The sequence below is a fragment of the Lissotriton helveticus genome, chromosome 11 (genome assembly GCF_964261635.1).
Source record: "Lissotriton helveticus chromosome 11, aLisHel1.1, whole genome shotgun sequence".
In the NCBI taxonomy this organism is placed as follows: Eukaryota; Metazoa; Chordata; class Amphibia; order Caudata; family Salamandridae; genus Lissotriton; species Lissotriton helveticus.
In genome coordinates this window covers 43140288-43161447 of record NC_136072.1, presented here as the reverse complement: position 1 = coordinate 43161447, position 21160 = coordinate 43140288, and the positions used below count along the sequence as shown (strand labels likewise).

The following is a 21160-nucleotide window of genomic DNA, read 5'->3' as shown; positions in this document are numbered from 1 at the left end:
AAAGAACTTTTAAACCAACTCTCATTTCTACTAAGAAAAGGTGCGATCGAAATGGTACCAAAACTCTAAAGAGGCAGGGGTTTTTATTCGAGGTTTTTCCTCATTCAGAAAATATCAGGAGAATGGCGTCCTATTCTGGATCTACGTGCCCTAAACGAATACATAAAAAAACAAACGTTTCTCATGTTGTCCCTTCAGGAGGTACTCCCGTTACTCTCTCAAGGAGAATATATGACAACATTGGTTCTCCAAGATGCTTATTTTCATCTTCCAATTCTTCGAAGGCACAGAAAATTTCTCAGATTCAGGGTAGCCGGGAAAGACTTTCAATTCAAAGTTCTCCCTTTCGGGCTTCGTTCTGCTCCCCGTGTGTTCACCAATGTTCTCGCACTGGTGGCAGCTTACCTTCGCCTGCAAGGAGTACACATTTTTCCGTACCTAGACAACTGTCTGCTAAAGGCACGATCATTCGAGCAGGCTTCCAAACACACTCAAATCTGCAAGTCCCTCTTTCAGTCCCTGGGCCTCACATTCAACATGGAAAAATCTTAATTTCTCCCTGCTCAAAACAGAATATTCTTGGGAGCTATTTTGGACACCAAGCTAGCAAAAGCTTTTGTGTCCCAAGAAAGATGTGTGCGTCTCCACAAATTAGCATCCACCCTCCTGTTAAAAGAGTCTGCTTCTGTCCGACAGTTGAAATCTTTCCTAGGGATGTTATCCTCTCGCATCCTTCTTGTCCCTCACTGCCGGCTAAAAATGAGACCTATTCAGGAGGAGTTGGACAAACAATGGGCTCAAGTTTCGGGAACCTTCAACAATATAGTCAGCAGCACGTCTCGAATGAGAAAAGGTCTCAAGTGGTGGACTCTCGGAAGGGTCGTCTCGACATGCCGTCCTTTCCTGGTGGATGCTCCAAGCTACACTCTTACAACAGATGCATCTCCAGAGGGCCGGGGAGCTCATCTTCAAGGATTAAGAGTAAAAGGAAAATGGAACTTTCAGCAAAAGACCTGGCACATCAATCTATTGGAGTTTCTGGCCATTTATTTAGCACTAAAAGCATTCAGTCCCATCATACAGGGAGCATCAGTGTTGGTTCGAATGGACAACACAACGTGGATGCACTACATAAACAAGCAGGGGGGCACAAGATCCATCCTACTATCCAGTCAGGCTCAACAGATTTGGGAGTGGGCTATTCAGCATCAGGTCTTTCAGCAGTGCAGTTCTGGGAGCCTCAAACGATCTTGCGGATTCCCCGAGCAGGTCTCCTACAACCAACCACGAATGGGAGTTACATCAACCCACGCTGGATCACATTTTTCGGGTATGGGGGTCACCCGAATCTGGATCTATTTGCAACACATTTGAACTGTAAATGCCTGTCCTACGCAAGTTGGCTTCCCCAACCAGAGTCATGCGGAAATGCTTTTTTGATGAATTGGTCGATAATATATGCCTACGCTTTTCCACCAATACCTCTGGTTCACAGAGTTCTTTGAAAAATGAGGAAAGAACCCTGTCACATTATTCTAATTGCTCCCAGATGGCCGAGACAAATATGGTTCACGGAACTCCTGCTTCTGTCCCAGTGCGACCTGATCATCCTTCGCCCTCTTCCGAATCTCCTAACCATGGATCGGGGCCAAGTTTGCCATCCCGACCCAGCCTCTCTACACTTGGCGCTTGGAACCTGAGCACTATGAATTTATGAATTTGGACATTCCTAAGGATTGTAGAGAGGTCCTAGCAAAGGCAAGAGCACCTTCAACTGTGGTGACATACAAACTTAAATGGAAAAGATTCTGTCTATGGTGCAGTGGTGCCCAAGTGCATCCTATACATTCCACTCCAGAGCAACATTTGCCTTTCTTTTTGCAATTGGCAAAGTCAGGCCTCTCCTTTGCCTCCTTAAAGGTTTTTCTAGCAGCAATTTCATGATTCCGTCAGTATGGCTCTAACTCTCTTTACTCTTCCAGAGTCATTCAACAATTTTTTAAAGGTCTTTTTCGGATGTTCACACCAATTTGTAGACCACCTCCTCCTTGGCATTTAAACATTGTCTTGGCACAACTAATGAGACACCCTTTTGAGCCAATTCATAAAGCTGATCTTAAATACATTACCTGGAAAACTTCTCTAATTCTGGCTCCACGTCCTCACGTCGAGTCAATGACATTCAGGTGTTTACTACTAAACCGCCTTTTCTTCAGTTTACTAAGGACTCAGTCTTATTACGCACCAATCCACTTTTCATCCCTAAGGTGCCGTCAGACTTCCACCTCAATGAACCAGCTGTTTTAAAGTCATTTTGTCCTAATCCTCAGACACCAGCAGAAAGCACTCCACTCCTTGGATATTAAAAGGTGTCTAAAATTCTATCTTCAAAAGACAGCGACCATACGTAAATCGGACCACCTTTTTGTGGCCTATGGGATGATGCGGTAAGGACATCCAGTCGCCAAACAGACAATTGCTTGCTGGATATCTTCTGCTATTACCTTTTGCCACCAACAAGCAGGAAAGCCACTTCCTGCATCTGTCAGAGCGCATTCTACTAGAAAAGTTTCAACGTCTACAGCGCTGTTTGCTGGTGTTCCTCTTCATCACATTTGCAGAGCTGCAACATGGTCCAGCAGGCACAGTTTTACGAAGCACTACTGTCTAGATGCTGTGGACAATGCTGGTTCAGCTATAAGACAAGCAGTACTTCGAAATCTTTTTAAATAAGGTGAGCCTCTGTTGCTTCCCTCCTCTTATATACAAGGTACTTTCGTTTTCCTTGTTATATACTTCAATCTTTTGTACTGTGCATGATTATGGTTATCACTATAGTATCATTATTAAGATGATTGATCAGTACCTTGTATTATTCAAATTCTACTGTTCACTACTCTTATTTAATCATGTGAATCTATGAAAGACACCCCAATACTGGAGAAGAACAAAAGGTACTTACCTGTAAAATGTGGTTCTCCAGTATTGGTGTCTTTCATAGATTGACATGCGACCCACCCTCCTCACGTCAGAGGCTCTCTCTCTTTATCTCCTGGCTCTATATTACTCTGTGCTATGAAAATCTGAGGGCCTGAGCCTCTGAGGAGAACATTCTAAGAGGGTGCTGACGCCTGATTGGCTGGAATTTGGACCAAAACATAATGACTAAGACATATCATAGAAGTGATGTGTTGTCTATCTAGCAAAACTCTATGTTTTTTGCTTTCTTTATGTATATATGCTTGTGCTATGGCTACATTGCTATGTTATTTATCGTGGGACTCCCACTTCGATGACAGGGAATATTCAAGCATGTGAATCTATTTAAGACACCAATACTGGAGAACCACAGTTTACAGGTAAGTAACTTTTGTTCTTATAAGACACTACAGTTATCGAGGTATTTCCAACATGGCCGCGGTAGTCAGTGCGCACACGACCGAGTAGTTGGCGTTGTAGCGACAAGAGAATCTCCTTATCTGTACATGCAAGGGCCACGGTTTGCACCATCTCATTACTTTTTACATCTGGGAGTGAGAAGTATCTATTGAGAGTAAGGCACCTAAATGGATAAACTCTTTGGGGCAGATTTACAAGCGCGCTGCGCCACTTTTGCGTCATTTTTAACATGGGAAAAATGACGCAAAAGTGGCGTAAGGGTCTTGTAAATCTGCCCCTTTGTGTCTAACAGATGTCACAAGACATGATGTCTATTGCGTTAAAGCTGTTGAGAGAAAGGCCTCCAAATGGGATTAACTCTTTGTGCCTAATAGATTTCACAAGACATGATGTCCATCGTGGTAAATCCAACATGGTCGCGGTAGTCAGTGCATACAGGACCTAGAAGTTGGCATTCTAGTAGGTTCCATAGCTTTCAGCTGGATTCAGGACTGATCATGTGAACTTAGTGAAACAGTCAAAATAGCAATGAGAGTGCGAAGACGGCATCATCGGAGGACCCGAATGGGGGAAAGGACGAAAACCGGTCTTTGATGAAGTAAGCGGGACATAGATTACGAGGTTGGGTGCAGGTTTATCTTACACACTTGGCGGTCGCGCCTTGACATTGATGCAAGGAAATTAATCTCCTCACAGGGTCTGGGATCTAATACCAAGGAATGGCCTCACTCAATTCATTTAAGTTAAACCAAACAAAAGAGTCTGGGACTTAATACTTGGCTAACAACATAAATTGAGCTTTGGCATAATAACCTAATCTTGTGTTTTTTTTTTTTTAAAACCTTTATTGACATTTCAACCAAATACAGGTATGGGCCTACAACCCCCGGGGCTGGCCGCTAAGCAGTTAGATTAACAGAGAGCAATTTTTAATCACATGCAGCCCCTCGGGGAGCAGAATCACCATGCTAGCGTACTCTTGGTCACTGAACAGCACAATTAGAAAAACAGGATGTAAAACGTTTTCATTTTATAGTATAGGATGGAAGGATCAGGTGCCGAACAATTTCCCAGCAACGAAAAATGGCAGGCAGAATAGTAAACGTGTCAACAATAAACAGTAATCGGTCAAATCAATGGCGCTGGAACAGGCGGTTCAGGATGTGAGGGAATATTACGGTCAATTCGCGCCTGCTAGTCACCCGCCCTAGGACCCAGAGAACACCACGAAAATTGAGGCACAGATGAAAAAGCAGTGATTGATACCAAAGGAAACCCACTTCACTGACCCAGAAAAAGGAAAAAGACAAAGAAAAATAAGAGAAGAAAAAAAAAGGCCATAGAAACAAAATAAAAATGAAAAATCCCCTCCCCCAACCCCCCACCCTGCACCCCTGCAGATGACTACGGCCCCCCCCCAGCAGTGTGCCTGTCGCCCGAGAACCAAACCCGAAATATAGAAGAAACAGAGAAAAAGGAGAAAGAAAGGAAACCCCACCCAACGGGGAAGTGGAGGAGGGCAATAGTCTATGCGCTCCCGGTATCTCCCCCCCGCCCTAACAAAGGGGCCCCCCCTAAGCCAGCACGAATAGAGTTGTCCACCATACAAAAATGCCCCGGGGGGAACCACAAACCCCCCGCCCCGGAATCCGTCCGTTAATGAAGCAGTCCCGTTACCAATAGATCCATCGTAAACAATTCAACCCACAATCTCAGCCTTGGCCCCGTCTAGCAAAGTTGCCGAGTCCCTCGGATAAGTAAAGCCCCATCCCCGGGAAGTCAAAAGTCACACAGAGGCAGCCGGAGCTTGGGCCAGTAAATGGGAGAGGAAGAGCAGATCCCAACGCACACGGCTTGCACAAACGATGTCCCTCCCCGTCTCCGAAGCCAAGCATCGTTACAACCGCCATGTTGGGAGACCGATTGGGGAGGGGGTGCGATTCGTTCCGATACAGATTATAGTGTGGGGCAACAGTGTCCAGGATGGGGGAAGCAGTGAAATGTTCCGATAACTGTAGGACCGATGTTTCCGAGAACGTCTAATCTTGTGTTTTGATACGTAGAGTGTGACTATAAGACAGGGTTCCCACCACGGTCTCAGGTTCAGAGAAATACTTGGAAACTCGGGTAAGACAATGTTTTGACTTCCTGTATGTTATCACTAGGGGTCTGGGCTTCTCTGTACTCCAGACACTGATGACAGTATGGAGAGAGGCCGAGTGTTTTAAACTAGGCTTGGTCGACCCAGTGTTCACACGACTTCACGGGTGTTTGTGCTTCTATATTTTGAAACAGCATGAGGGTGCTTTTTAACTAGGATGGACTATATTATAGTAACGGGAAGTATAACATAACACACTGGTGTGAAGTAGAGATGAACAATAACAATAGTTTGAAGCAAGAATTTTTAAGGAGAACGAAACAGAAGTTGTATGTTTTGTTTTCCCTACAGAAAATGTTCACCTCTCTGGAAGAGTAGAATAGTGCATCAAAGACTATAAACTTTTTTAAACAAAACTCTGAATGCCAAAAGACCACAATGAGGGTTAAGACCACATTAACTAAGGGATCCACCCCCTGAAGAAGGCTTCATTGACCCAAGACATAATGAGCTGTGGCACAGGGACCTGTAGGGACACGGGTAGGGACATCTTCCTTGATGGTAGGAAGTTAGCATCTACGAGTACTTTCTCGTTTCTTGGTGTCCTCATCAAACAGAACGATACGTGGTACCGTGCAATTGAGCAGAAAAAACTGGGTTTTATCAGATCAACTAGTGCCCTGGCCATCTTCGCAAAGAAACTAGGCAGGAAGCCACCTGGCGAACTTCTGCAAATATACAAAGTCCAGTGCATCTCAGCAGCGATATATGGTGCAGGGGTTTGGGGCATCGCTAATTCCCTCTCCCTACAAATGGTGGAAAATGCCTTCCTACGGTACATCCTTTCCGTCCCTCCTGGCACGTCTTCCTTTGTGTGCCACGAGGAGCTGGACCTCCTGTATTTAGGAGACCTTATTAAACTTGAGCCAAGACTTCTATGGCATGGCATATGGGTTAGTGATCAGACCCATTTAAATAAAGATATCCTGCTTGACAGTATTAGGCTGGATGGGGCGCTGAAGATCCCTATGCTCAGTTTTATCTTCAGGATGATGAATGATCTTGGATTGGCAAATCCCCTGGCCCGGATGGGTTACCCGCCGAGTATTATAAGGCCTGCGCAGAAGTCCTTATTCCTGCGTTACTGAAAGTGTATGCAGCGGCCACGGAGGACACCTCCCTCCCACCCACGCAGAACGAAGCTAACCTTATCTCCATCCTCAAGCCTGGCAAGGACGCTACACAAATGGGCTCCTATCGCCCGTTGGCGCTCCTAAATACGGACTACAAGGTCCTCGCCTCCACCTTAGCCCAGAGACTGGCCCCCTTGCTTCCGGAATTGGTACACCAAGACCAAAACGGTTTTGTCCCCACACGCAGCACCTCACATAATATCCGCAGACTGTTTCGCGTGCAGAAATACGCTCTTCGTCTCTGGCCGCGGTCGGGGTGCCTAGTACTAGACCTCGAAAAGGCCTTTGACTCAGTGGAGTGGCCATACCTAGCAGCAGTCATGGACATGTACCACTTGGGCGATGGTTACACAGATATGGTTAAATTGTTATATCAAAGACCGACTGTCCGCGTCCGCACGGGCAGACTCCTCTCGGATGCCATATTGGCGCGAAGGGGCACCAGACAGGGTTGCCCCCTGTCCCCATTGTTGTTTTCCATGGCTATGGAACCTCTGGCTACGATATTGAGAACGCGGGGGAGGAGTGGGGAATTCCACTGGCGGATGGTATACATGCAGTCTTGCTCTATGCAGACGATCTACTTCTATACGTCAAAGACCTGACCAACATCCCGAGATCCCTGACCACAATCTTCCAGACCTTTGAGGACATGTCGGGCTTACGAGTCAACTGGACTAAGTCGGGCGCATATTCATTCAGTCCGGAGACACCTGAATGCGACATCAGACTCGGGGGCGAACGACTCAACTGGTATCCCACGACGTTCCGATATCTGGGAATCCACATTTATAGGAACCCAACGGATGTACTAGATGGGAACCTGATGAGAACGATAGCCTCATTACGCGCACAGGTGGCTTTCTGGAAAACCCTTCCCCTGAATGTGCCGAGCCGAGTGGCACTAACGAAAATGATAGTCCTACCACGACTATTGTATTACTACGCAAATATCCCGACCTACGTCCCTACCAAGGTGTTCCGAGACCTGGAATCCCTGCTTCGCGACCTCATCTGGAACACGGGCAGACCCCGTGTGGCGTTGACGAAGTTGTATATGACAACTGAGACAGGGGGCCTGGCGGTTCCTAATCTAGAATTGTACTATCTGGCCGGACAACTGCAATGGGTATCGGGATGGCTAAGTGGCAGAAATTTGGAAGACACAGCCACAGACACCACTCGCTGGACCCACACACAAATTTGCATGTTATTCCACCCACTGGCGAAAGCCCCACGCCCCGCACAGCTACACACAGCGGTAGCACACAAGTGCTTCCTACGCTGCTTGAAATTAACCCGAATGGTGAAACCATACGTCCCAGGGCTCCCCTTACTGGGCACTCCCAGAGGAGATGGAGTAATGACTAAGGCTGTGCTAGAGAGATGGACGCAGGCGGGAGTGGAGACATTGGGGGACCTCTATGCCGACGGCACCTTGCTCACCTTTGCTGCACTTGCAACGGACACAGACTTACCAGCTGGTCAATTTCTAACCCACGCTTCCCTGGTGCAGACGCTAGTGAACGCCTGGGGCGATATCTCCGAGGAGCCGCCAATGCATCAATTCATGCAATATCTGCATGTCATGGGCAATGGCGCTCATGTGGTACACTGGTTGGCACAAGCTCTCTTGGAGCATACACAACACTCTACCCGACAACTAAGAGACAAATGGGAGGTGGGCAGAGGACGGGCCTGGACGGACAAAGAGTGGGCAATGGTGCTACTAGGCCCTGTCAATGTCCCACGCAACTCCCGTTTCAAAATTATACAGTTCTACATCTTGCGCCGTGCGTACCTGTCACCTGACAAGATTAACAGATGCTTCTCAGTCAACAACGCTGCGTGCCAGCGATGTTCCTTAATTGGAGCGGACCTGTTACACATGCTCTGGCTATGCCCCAACATCCAGTCATACTGGAGCACGATCACATCACTGCTGACACAAAGCACAGACGAAGAAAGACCACACACATGGGAGGCTTGCATCTTGGGGCTTTACAAAAGGACCAAACTCAACAAGGTGCCGGCACGATTTTGGGATCTGGGCCAAACGTCTACTCACTAAACACTGGAAACATAGCGGGCCTCCACATACTCGACACTGGTACACCTCTTTCACTAACTGGGCGGTGGTGGAGGGCACGGTGCTGCGCCGAGAGGAAACGATGGGACTGAGAAAATTCCCAATTGCACACCTCTGGGATGCCGCGCTGAAGTCCTTCCAACAAGCTAGTCTAGCACAAGGGATCACCTGAAATTAGATGCACTTCCGGAACAGACCGAAGATATGGGAATAGACAGATGCCCCGTGTACCCAGCGCCCCCCTCCCAGCCTAAGCCTAGCTACACGACGTGGCATGCATACCTAACTGACGGCAGAGACGGAAGGGAATGCAGCAACTTATGATTATGAGCCCAGCGCGCATAGGCCTAGTTACTACCTGTGAGAAGTTGGCCTGATATGCAGTGCTCACTATTCTAGTGATCACTATGTATCAGTCCAAACAACCCTTATTGATGATTGGTTGTAAGTCAACCTTATAGACCAGCTATCCTAGTAGCATGGATACGAGCAGTCTAAGGCTAAGACTCTAGAGGGCGTGTTAAGCCAGCTGTTTTACCATCACATTACCCCTTGAACACCCAGTGAAAGGACACCACACAAGTTGTTATGAAAATAAACAGTGTATTTATTTATAACAAGACTACCCTGCCTCTTTATGAGACAGGGAGCTAAGCACACAACAAAACTCTTACGAAAATACTTTAAGTCGCACAATTTACACAAATGCCCGAGGGGCACGAAAAACCATATACTACAAAAGTGGAATGCGAATTACTAGCAGGTAAGTAACGATTCTCAGAGGCTTTAGAAACGCTAGGCCTACAATACTGAACACTCAGGTTAGCAGCAGGAGGCCTAGGGGCGCCACGTGCAGAGTGGGAACTCTCACGCGTAAGGCGGGAAAAAGCCTATGGAAGCTAGTATTCACAAAGTTAGTGTTCTCGGGCGAACCCGACTAGGTAGGTCAAAAACGAAAGTGGATCTGGACCCTTGGATAGTGAGGCTATGCTGAGGCACCGAAATGCCGAAGTTACCTAGCCCAGGGGCTGCAGCTGCATAGGTCTGAAAAGACGTCGGGATTCTCCGTTGACGAACCAGGAGCCTGAAGGAAAGGAGTTGCTGGCAGGCGACCAGTGAAGATTGTTCGGGTGATCCAAGCCTGGATCGAAGATAGATGACACCTGAAAGCAGAGGGGACCAAGTTCGTGACTACTAGCCAGTAGTCAGGTGGCACCAGGAGGGCACCGGATGGTAGTCACCTCGACTAGGTGAGTGGGCGACGCTGGGCTCTGTAGTCTCACGGACCAGGAGGCGTTGACGGCGACCAGGATGGAGGTACGAGCTGTCCCACGATGGATGGTGCTCTCGACGTCGCTGGACCCAGGATTGGGGCAACAAGTCTTGGCAAATTCAAGCCCACGCGGTGGACCTAAAATGGCGTCTGGAGTGGACCAGGAGGGTCCGGGGTGCTCCTCTCTTGGAAGGGAGCAAGGGCCAGTCTGGAGCAACCAGACCAGCAACAGTGATGTCGTCGGACGTCGTTTAAGAAGGCCACAAGCCAGCGGGCTAGTAGCCAAACAACGCGGTGAGCAGCAAAAAGGAGAAGGGCCCCACGCAGATCGTGGAGATGCTGGGAGGCTGAACTTCGGTGCTGGGGCTGCTCAGGGTCGGGGCTTCTCGGACCCCAAAGCACTCACCAGAGGATCCCTCAGAGGTCGTGCTGGAAAGAAGTCGTGCAGTCTTGAAGATGGCCGGTCCCTCGAGGTCTCGTCGCACCCACGGTTCTCAGCTTAGCTGTAGAGGTGGGTAGAGGTCAGAGGTGCCAGGGAAGCCGGTTCTCGTCGAGCTGGGCAGTCAGATTCCGGAGGAAGGACTTGCAGCAGACCGCAGTGTTCTTAAGATGGTGCCTGCGGATGCAGGGTGACTACTCCTTAGTCACAAGGGAGAATCTTGAAGAAGAAATCTTGATGTCCTTTCGTAGAAAGTCGTGTCTTGATTCCAAAGATGATCTGATTTGGAAGGGGGCCAGTTCCTACCTTTATCCTGCAAAAAGGGGTTGGCACGCGACTAAGTCCTGCCCTATGGGTGGGACTAGGAGGGGGGTGGTTACACCCCTCTCCTTTGGCGGGCTTTCCCCAGGCCAGGGGCTGGAGTGCCCCTGGAACTGGTTTCAGCCGGCCTATGCACAGTGAGCACCGGGGTGCCACTTGCAGTCACCTTCCTCTGAAGCCCTGCCTACCTAGAATACACAAAATCCTGTCTGGGACGGTGCTGGCACCGCCCCTGGCAGGAAACCCTTTGTCCTTGCCTCCCGGGCTGGGAGGACTCCCAGCAGCAGGAGGGCAGACTTGTGTCTCGGTGGCAGCATCCATTTTGTGGAGCTAAGGCTCTGTCTAACTTTAACCGGGGTTACAGGTTACATACATGTCGTGTCCCTCTAGAAGGGTGGAATGCTAACCCCGTCGCCAGAATTGGCGAGGGGTTAGTATTCCAATTCGTATGACACCTTACTCGACATGTTTTGATAAAGCGATACCAGAGTTGGCACATAACCGCGAGGATTATAATGCACTTAAGAGTATATGGTATGCGATATCATGGAAACGGCTAAGGGATAGATCCCGGAAGCCGCAGACAGGCTCAGCTCATGCCAGAGCACTATCTCACACGATTCCAAGCACTCTGCCTTCAGGATTGTTAAGGCCTGCCATAGGAGTGACTGATAGGAGATCTGTGTGTCTATTTTTAGGGTTAGATATAGGTATTCTATATCTAAAGCAAAGGATGATTACACCACCTTGCCCCAGCTGTCGTGCAGCCAGTTGTGTCAGATTTGGATGGCCAGCCAGGGGTGGCATAATACATGCTGCAGCCCCTGGTAGGCCCTGGGTACACCTATGCCCTGGGCACCTAAGGTACTCTGTACAGGGACTGATAAGGTGACTCAGTATCCAATTAGATATGTACCTAGGGTACATGGAATCCATTTTACAGAGAGAGCAGTAGGCCTGGGGTCCTGAATAGCAGGGCCCCAGGTCAACTAAGTCAGAAAACCAGCAAAACACCAGGCAAAAAGTTGGGGGCAACCATAGTCAGGGATCTACCTTCCTACACTACCCAGAAGCATGGAACCGGCTGCACTGTCTCTCCCCCCCTCCCCTCCCCACTGGGCGGACACCCCGTTCCACAAACTAGACGTGGCCTACATCCCCGCCGCTGACTCCCCTATACCCACATACCAACACTTCCCACGCAAAACTACGACAGACACTGGCGAACACACCTCATTTTAATTATTTTTTGAACCCCTCCCTAGTTTGCACGTACCTCTCCCCTACCTTCTATGCCTATAGGAAAACCTTTTTCATCCTTCCCCCCCTTCTCCCCGGAATCATCTCACCCTTCTGTTTACATGATGGTTCTGTGATTGAAAATAGGGTGCTATCACTGTTGATAAGACTCCTTTTACAAAACTTACATCTGAGATATAGGTAATTACTTTTCAACTGGCACCCAGTACCTTCTCACATGCTACAGTGAGGTATGATACAGCAGGCAGAGACAGCAAGATATTTCCGGGAGGCGCGTCACACTGAGAGATACAACCAGACCCATTTCTCAGTTCTCAATTATACCCCTCTCAATGCTGTCCCCGACCACAGATGTTGCCACGAACATACAAAGAGAGGAGACAGGCCGTACGCGGCCTCATTAGACTATCTGCAACACCTATATGACACATTCTTAATCTCCAGAAATTTATGAGCAACTCATTACTGGATGAAGTAATCACAATAATGGTATGAGGAGATTATAACTGATGTATAATTTCTTATTGACATTTTTCAACTGCTTTTTATCAATCTGTGTATTAAATACTAATGCCATTGATTAAGAAATGTTAATAAAAATATTCAAACAAAAAATGATGAATGATCTTGGACACCCAGATTTATATTCTAATCCCAGCTCAGTGGCTCGAGTCTCGAGGGAAACCCTGAAGAAAGAGGGCCTTGAAATGTTGGGCTCCGTCAGAATGGCAGCTGAAGTTTCTAAACCCACAGTTATTCAACATCAGTTAAGGCTTACCACTTTGGATATGGAACTTATCGATATTTTGTCCCATGTGGTTACGACAGAATGCTCTCGATGAGATTCAGACTGGGCATGGCACATAGACTAGTGACTACTCCCAAAATGAACGACTGGTCAAGATTGTTAACCCTGAGTCTGTGTGACTCTTATTCTGAGCAGTCTACCATCCATCTAGTTTTCTTTTGCAAATTGTTCTCAGAACTAAGGAAAATCTTGTTAGGCCTTAGGCAATGCCGTCCAGCGCTCGTTCGATTACAACTCTTCAAGAATGTACATGCGGCATGGAGGGTATCCAATTTACTGAAAAAGGTCCTGTGAAGGAGGAAAAGTATGTCTTTTGAGCCCTGGGAGGTTTCCTCTTAGGTGACGTAGTGGGATTTTGGCATGCCCTTGGATTTTAAACTGATCTAAATCTTTTTAATGCTATGTGTTTTTGATATTTTATCTCTTCTTTTTAACTTGTACATTGTAAGTATTAACTCTTATGCTAATATTTATTGAATGTGATATGTGCTTTTATGACTGTAAGCAAAATGGTTGAATAAAGCTAAGTATTGAAATTGATCCAAGGGGGCTAATATGCGAGGCCGAAACATGTTGGTTCTTGCAGCCGGGATATAGGGGCGGTTACCTCACCTGCGTATCCACAATCTTATTTTAACCCTGCCAAGGAAATCCAAGAATAAAGGTAAAATACAAGGTATCTCCTCAGACAGTTTTACTCTTTTTTTCAGCACTCGAGATCCCTTCTTTAGGTAACAGTCTTCCCCAGCAATGTATCTCTTTTCTTTCTTTTAACTTTCTCCCTCACCACTTTATACTCTAAAAAAATAGTGCTCCGTCCAGTGTGTTGGTCTGCACCTGGAAGTCTGCAGTGGCCCTATGATGAAACATGCCACTGCATAGTGGGTGAGGGCAGTATTAAGAAAAGTTTATTTTTTCCCTCTCTCTCGGTCTCTCGTTCTACTAGTATAGACATTTTAGATAAAACAGGGAGTAGGAACCGCATGATTCCAAACCAGGTCTCGCTCTTGTCCCTGTTTTTTTAGTCCTTCTCTCTTAAGTGAGTTCAAGATACTGAAAGGGGAGTCAGAGAAGGCTCATTCCCTTGTCTCTTTTTTTGTGATTTTGCAGCTTGTACAATGTGTCAGGTAGATGCATAATTTAAGATGCACAGACATACCGGACGGTGATTATCATTCATGGGCACATAGATATGAAGGAAAAAAACATCAATTATGATTAATTTACACAGTGGTATGTAGGATACAGTCCACAATAAATGTCAAGGACATGTTAAATAAAGCAATCTCAATCATGGCCATGTGCAATGGGAGGTGACTGGATTGGTCACGGGGTCTGGCCTAGGCCAGGCTAAGAACCCAGCTTCTCGTTGTTGGCCCTGAGCGAAACCCACTACAGGCGACCAACTCTACGGCCTGCACAGTGGTGATTGACTGCAGGGTTTGGCCTCTGATCAAGCCCTTAAACTTTTTTAAAATGTTTTTGCTGAGCCATATTATTGAGGAACCACATGGGGTGCTTCGCAGGATATTTATTTTACCTTTTGACTTAAGGAGGCAGGTGGGTCCCCATGTCCCTTATGTTTGAGGAAAAACAGAAATTTGAAAAGCATAATTTGAGGAAGACAAGATAAAATCCTTTATTTATATCATGTGTTTTTTACAACCTACTGCAACACAAAACAAAAAGAAGCTTCTATTCTCCAAAAATTCCTAGGGCCTACAAAGATGCAAATATGCTGTTCAAAAAGATAAACCAGTTGACAAGTCCTCTGAATATGATAGAGGAGCCCACTTCCCCCCAGAAGTTAGTTGACTCCCTAGACAACATTTATGTGGATAAGAGAAAATAAATCAATGCAGGACTCACTCCCATCTGTGCATACAAGATCTTCGAGACAGAGCTTAACCCCTTAGCCTTCCTAGCTCACTTTCATCTGCTCTCTAATGAGGAGCGTCTTTCTCTAATAAGAGCCAGTAAACCCTAGGATCCCCAGATAATCTTTGCCCTGCCTCAGTTGTGCAAAGATTTAAACCCACTCTTACCTCAGCTATTACAACCATCATTAACACCTCTCTTCAGGAGGGCCTAGTAGCCCCTGTTCTGAAGAATATCATTATCCATCATTCATGTAAAAAAAGACAACCCAGAACTTTGAGGACCCGCTTAATTATAGACCAATATCTGTCCTCCTAATCTCTTCAAATGAATTCTAATAAAATGAGTACAAAGTTTAACGAAGACAATGTCATAGCTCTACGCTAGCACGGTTGAGACCAGGTTTCCCTACAGACTTGGTTATCAGCTATGGATGACTTCAAAATGATAACTGACTGCAAAAGGTCAGCAGCAGCATATGATGCCGTATACCATACTACCTTGATGTATAGACTAAAACCATTAGGAATCCACAACAAAGCATTAAAGTGGATCACTTCCTGCCTCACAGGGAGATCCAAAAAGACCCAAATGGATAACTATGTATCTTCGTCTCTTATGGATTGTACCCTGGGGTCAGTTCTGGCACCCCTTCTGTTTGATTTATATTACTCTCCTTAGTGAAAAGTCCTTAATAACTAAGTTTCACAGAATTCCTATATGCTAATGGTAACCAACTAATTGTTAAACTTACATTAAAAATGTCGCGATCGCCTTCATCATACCTCTTCAGGTGTAAATGCTATAATGATAATCATTATGCGATGGGTGGAAAGAAACTTTTAAAACATAGTCCCTCGAAGTTAGACCTCCTCTCAGTCTGTACCATACTCAATCTCTGGGACTGCAACCTTTGGCCTTCGGAATATGGCAACTTCACTAGTCCGATAGAGGAAGTTCGTGACCTAGGCATTAGCCTAGATTTTAAGATCAATTTTCAGGCCCAAATTTCTAAAGTAATTAGTGCATGCAATCTTCAAATTAGACTAAATATAATGCCTTTTTTGTCCATCCCTCATAAGAATATTATGGCAAATGCATTTGTACAAGTACAGACAGGATCACTGTGGGAATCACAGTAATCTAGTCCATTCAGGGCTGCCATGAAAGGAGCTAAATCCACATATTACATCACACATGACATGTTAAATTACATAATTGATGACATCACAAATGAAATCATTGATAGCTATAATGTCACTTCAATCTTTGTTTTTTTAGTACATTTCTGTTGTTTATAATATAATCCAAGCTATTACTACCATTCTTAATCATAACGTCACCTTTACTTTTGTTGTTTTCAGTTAGCTTCTGCATTTTTTATTATACTCAGAAAATCTCTTCTACGGTGCACAGTGGGGTGTTTGCCACAGGGCCTGGCCAGAGCGCCCAAGCCCACTACAGGTAAGCAAAACCCAGCTGTGCACTGCCTTTGGACATGTGCAGTGGGGTGTTGGGTGCAGTGCCTGGCTTTTGGACAGACTCTGCCTCCAATCCTGCAGCTGGTGACCAACCCCTCCCCTGCTTCACGTGGCCTTTGCCCATTCGCAGGAGGGCTGGGTGCAGGACCTGGGTGGAGGCCAGGCCCACTAGGCTCTATACCCACTGCGCACAGCTTCGGGCAGGCCAGGCACTGCACCTAGCACTTCTGTAGCTGCCCATCTCCAGAAAACATCCAATACACATTTTTTTATGAAAATATTGTGCGCATACCATAGTACTTATAGGGAGGAGCTTGAGCAGTGGTTCCCACAGGTGTACTGCAGTGCCTCACAGGAGGACCACAAAGGGTCCGCCAGCAGTACAGCTAAACTGCCAGCATGAAATGCTGTAATGGCAACCACAACTTTGTTCCCAGTGGTATGGTCAGCCAATCAGTTTGGAATGATACCGGCCTGCGGTGCCAAAAAGGCCATTGGAAGAATAAGTCCTTTGGATAATTAGAGGATCCTATTTCTTAGATTAAAGTACCGCCGAATTTCCAAAGGAGTACCCTGGAACCTACTGTCCAGCTACACCTAACATTGTAAGCCCTTCAAGCTCTCTACAATCTCCCCCAGTGAGAAGGGTGTGGGCCATGACTTCTCGACAACTAGTTTGATATACTCCTCCACATCATCGGCATCCGACTCTTCATAAGCAGAAACAGTACTCCTGCAGTTGGAGAATCCATTTTTTAGTCCTCTGTGGTGGTTTTGAGGACAACCCAGTGAACAGGGGTATCAGTGGCTTGTGGTCTGTTTGGACAACGAAAGGGTGACATTAGAGACACTTGTGAAAGAGGTGACATCCACAGTGAATCGCTATTGCCTCTTTCTCTGTGTAAGAGTATCGCTGTTTGGTGTCTGACAGAGACCGACTGGCATATGCTACTGGAGCCGATGAATCCTACACAATATTTCAAATTCATTGGATTGTAATAGGAACTCACCCAAATTCCTCCCAAAGGTGATTTTGGATTATTATGGTAATGAAATCATTACTTACTGACAATAAAAAAAATGAGAATCCCTTTTTTTTCAGAGATGTCTCTCCACATATTTGACATGAAAAGAATATTAAAACTATACCCAGATAAGCTCAAGAAAGTGCAAACAGTTATTTGTCACCTATGATTCATTGAAGACAGAGTTTGCCATTTCAAAACAATCAGTGTCTAAATGGATAACTTCTTGCATTCTCCTGTGCTATCAAAAAGCTAACACTACAATACTCAATAGAGATAAATTAGCTGCTGCTGCTTTATTGAAAAATATTCAAATTTCTGAGATGAGCAAAGTAGCAACCTGGAGGACTGTTCACATTTGCTTGAATCTTACCCGTTGTCATGGTGGGAGTACCACGGTAACAGTAGAAATAGTAGTACTGAATGGGATCACTGCCAAAATATCGAGGAGCAATATATCGACCTGCCAAAATATCATGGAGAAAATATAGAATGCCAGAATATCGAATTCTTATCTACAAACAGGTTAGTACAAAAATATCGAATCCAAAATATTGTTGTAAATAATATAGTTAGTTAAAATATCAATTTTGTTTAAATGTCTTATAAGTAATGTAAAATTAATGAAATAATAAATATAATTGCCTAAAACATACTTAAAATACTTAACCTTAAAATTAATAAATAATTAATGTAAGTAAACATGCATTTTTATTTTCCACCTCGAGAACAACAACGACGCCAACTCCGCCACTCTGATCGAAAACCTCGCCAACCTCGGCCTCAGACAACTCATCCCCTCACCCACCCACGCCGCAGGCCACACGCTGGACGCCGTCTTCTCCACAAGAACCCACATCGCCTTTGACCACACCTCCGAACCCCACTGAACCGTCCACAGCTGCATCCACTTCACCTTCAAAAAACCAACCACGCACCATCGCACCCAACAGCCGCCGCGCCGCTACTGGAACAAAGTCACCGAAGACCAGCTGACCACCACCCTCGCCCAGAACCCACCTATCGACCCCGCCTGCCCTGACGCCGCAGCCCGCAACCTCAGACAGTGAATCGACGACTGCGACCACACCCTCGCCCCACTCAGGAGACCATCCAACAACAACGCCAGCAGGAGAGCCACCTGGTTAACCGACGACCTCCTGACCTCCAAACTCGCCTGCCGCAAGCTGATGAAAAAATGGCTCCACAAACGAATGCCAGAAAACCACGCAGCCCACAAGGACGCCACCCGCAGACATCACCACCTCATCAGACTAACCAAGAGATCCTCCTTCAAAGACCGCCTGGATAACAACGCACACGACAGCAAAGAGCTCTTCCACATCGTGAAAGAACTCTCCAATCCCGACGCCAGCGCCAACGACATCCCGCCCTCACAAGAACTGTGCGACTCACTGGCCGTCTTCTTCCACCGCAAGAGCGTTGACATCCAGGACAGCTTCAACTCCACGACCTCACCAACGATGCACTACCCCACCCCCCACGCGATCACCAACAGCGCCAACCACCTGACCTCCTGGACCAACACCAACGACGACGAGAAACGCAAGATCATAAACTCCATCCACTCAGGATCTCCGTCAGACCCCTGCCCACACCACGTATTCAACAAAGCAGATGCGGCCATCGCACCCCAACTACGGAAGGTCATCAACATCTGCTTCGAAAAAGCGTCATTTCCGGAAAGCTGGAAGCACGCCGAAATCAACGCCCTCCTCAAAAAGCCCAAGGCGGACCCCAAGGACCTCAAGAACTTCCGACCCATCTCCCTGCTCCCGTTCCCGGCAAAAGTCATCGAGAAAATCGTCAACATTCAACTGACCCGCCACCTCGAAGACAATAACATCCTGGACCCGTCCCAATCCGGATTCAGACGAAACCACAGCACCGAGACAGCCCTCATTGCCGCCACAGACGACATCAGACGCCAACTGGACAATGGTGAAACAACAGCCCTCATCCTCCTGGACCTGTCAGCCGCATTCGACCCGGTCTGCCACTGCACCCTAAAGGCACGCCTCCAAGAAGCAGGAATCCAAGAGAAGGCCCTTGACTGGACCACGTCCTTCCTCTCCGGCAGAACCCAGAGCGTCCACCTCCCACCCTTCCGGTCAGAAGCCACCGACATCATCTGCGGCGTCCCCCAGGGCTCATCCCTCAGCCCGATGCTGTTCAACATCTACGTGGCCCCCCTCGCACAAGTGGCCCGCCACCACAACCTCAACATCATCTCCTACGCCGACGACACCAAGCTCATCCTCTCCCTCACCAAGGACCCCCACACCGCCAAAACCAACATTCACGAGGGCATGAAGGCCATCGCCGACTGGATGAAGAGCAGCCGTCTGAAACTGAACTCGGACAAGACGGAGGTCCTCATCTTCGGCCCACCCCCACAGCCTGGGACGACTCGATGGTGGCCGACCGCGCTAGGGACAGCACCAACACCAACCGACCACGCACGCAACCTAGGATTCATCCTCGACTCCTCCCTCTCCATGTCCAAACAAGTCAACGCCATCTCCTCCTCCTGCTACAACACCCTACGCTTGCTCCGCCGTATCTACAAATGGATCCCGACCGAAACAAGAAGAACGGTGACACAGGCCCTCGTCAGCAGCAGACTGGACTACGGCAACGCACTCTACGCAGGAATCCCAGCCAAACACCAACGGCGGCTACAACGCATCCAAAATGCCTCTGCCCGACTGATCGTGAACGCTCCCGCCGTAGCCACATCACCCCCCTCCTGAGAGACCTGCACTGGCTCCCCATCGACAAGAGGATCACCTTCAAGCTCCTCACCCACGCACACAAGGCACTCCACAACGCCGGACCAGCCTACCTGAACAGCAGACTCAGCTTCTACACCCCCACCCGCCAGCTCCGCTCCGCCAGCCTCGCCCTCGCAGATGTCCCCCGCATTCAACGCACGACCGCCGGCGGCAGATCCTTCTCTTACCTCGCCGCCAAAACCTGGAACACCCTCCATACCCCCCCACCCCACCCCCCAGCGCCTTGAGACCCTCACGGGTAAGTAGCACGCTTTACAAGTACCTTGATTGATTAATTGATTTATTCACCACTGAATGGCCATAGCGTTGGACGCCCTTATAGGAGGCAGCCGCCAGAGCGGAAAGTCTCTTACTCATGTTGTCCAGGCGGCGTCCTTCTTTATCTGAAGGTGCAGAATACTGAGCTGCTGGGTTTTTAGCTCTTCTTTGTGCGGCCTGCATGAAAACAGTATCCCGTCTAGCATGACCAAATGAATCATTTGGGTGAATTATCAAGGGCTTTGTCCAGTTTCGGAATTACCATTGGGATAGAAGCTGGTGTCCGCATCAGTTTTAGACCTTCTTGCCATAAGTAATCCACTATGGGGATCGCCCTATGGATCGTTGAGTGCCTGGCTTAACCCGTTCGCTACTTCTGTCGGGCAAAGGCAGTTGCGAGCACTACCTCCATAGTGCTTCGCAGGTCCGTTGGCCGACGCGGCCCCGCCCACTCTTCAAAGCCGCCGCACCGCGGCAGATTTTCGGCCGCGGTTGAGGTGTCAAAGTCATACAAGAAACACTCAGTTTAACTGGCATAGGTGGATCAAAGCGATTAGAGGCACGCTCTAGTAGGTCATGAAAGCTCCCAATGTCAGCAGGGGGGGAGTCTGCAGGAGGAGGGATAGGAGATGAGGCGGTGGGAACTATGTAATCATTCCATTTGCCCTGGGTCAACATCAGTGTGTATCTCTCCTTCCTCTACCTGTTGTTGGTCCACATTTTGGGTATCATCAGGAATAACAATAGGAGGAGGCAAAACCTTTTCTCTTATGGGCTCAGGTGTTAATTGTCCTGCTTGTTCTACATAAGCCTTGGGAA

The 21160-nt window shown here is 47.5% G+C and overlaps 1 protein-coding gene across 1 annotated transcript in view; it reads right to left on the bottom strand.

Annotated features, from left to right (window-relative positions):
* Positions 1-21160, bottom strand: part of LOC144791138 (cytochrome P450 2J2-like) — a 409659-nt gene that overhangs the window by 90906 nt on the left and 297593 nt on the right. The window lies entirely within an intron of this gene.